Source organism: Pagrus major, chromosome 19 (assembly GCF_040436345.1).
Source record: "Pagrus major chromosome 19, Pma_NU_1.0".
NCBI classification, from domain to species: Eukaryota; Metazoa; Chordata; class Actinopteri; order Spariformes; family Sparidae; genus Pagrus; species Pagrus major.
The window spans coordinates 28,704,337-28,705,619 of NC_133233.1; positions in this window are offsets into that span (position 1 = coordinate 28,704,337).

A 1,283-nucleotide genomic window follows, 5' to 3' on the forward strand; every position below is an offset into this window, starting at 1 on the left:
CACACACACACACACACACACACACACACACACTTGCCCGACCTTGCATTAGTGTGTGTGTGTGTGAGTGTGTGTATGTGTGTGTGTGTGTGTGTGTGTCAGTAATGTGAAAAAGGAGTTCTCAGACATAAGGTACCAACCTCCCACTGCTGCCCTTTACACACACACACACACACACACACACACACACACACACACACACACACACACACACACACACACACACACACACCCCGTACCTACTTCTTAAAAATGAGATGTCAACACCAGGCACCGCAGGCTCGGAGGTGTACACCAAGGACAGCTCTGTGTGTCTGTGTGTGTGTGTGTGTGTGTGTGTGTGTGTGTGTGTGTGAGTGTGTGTTAATTAAAAGTGATGACGCTGCCATCACTCGTGTGTCAGACTGACCTTTACCCTCCTCTCTCTCTCTCTCTCCCTCTCTCTCTCTCTCTCTCTCTCTCTCTGTCTCTCTCTCCTCCCCCCTCTCTCCCCTATCTCTCCCTCTCTCTCCCTCTCTCTCTCTCTCTCTCTCTCTCTCTCTCTGTCCCCCCTCTCTCTCTCTCTCTGTCTCTCTCTCTCTCTCTCCCCCCTCTCCCCCCTCTCTCTCGCTCTCCCTCTCTCTCTCTCCCTCTCTGTGTGTGTGTCTCTCTCTCTCTCTCTCTCTCTCTCCCCCCTCTCCCCCCTCTCTCTCGCTCTCCCTCTCTCTCTCTCCCTCTCTGTGTGTGTGTCTCTCTCTCTCTCTCTCTCTCCCTCTCTCTCTCTCTCTCCCCCCTCTCTCCCCCCTCTCTCTCGCTCTACCTGTCTGACACACTGTCACCAGCATCAGTGTGTAATCGCAGGTTTTTACATCACTGCTGGACGACTTCACCTTTCAGTTGTTTCCTCTTGTGTCAGTCCTGTTTCTCTCCCTCCTTCTTCTCCTTTAAACGTTGGAGCTTCCTCGTGCTTTTTGTCCTGTTACCTTTGTGTCTTTGTGTTTGTGTCTGTAATACTCTGCATGTATTTGTACACATGAATGTGGTGCTGGACGATACGGCCTCAGAGGAAACACTTCACCCACCTGTTGGTTCGTTTCATAATGTTTTAAAGACAACTAATCTCGGTCTACGGTGGCCTCAAAGCCCCAAACTGAGTTGAAAAGATGAAGACGATGACAACCCTAAACCTAAACCTGACAGTCTTTTCAAATCCATTTGGGATTTGGGGTGATGACTCCTTAAATCCACTTAGAAATCCTTAAAAAAGTCTCTCCTCACATGTGCAGAACCTGCCTGAGAAACAT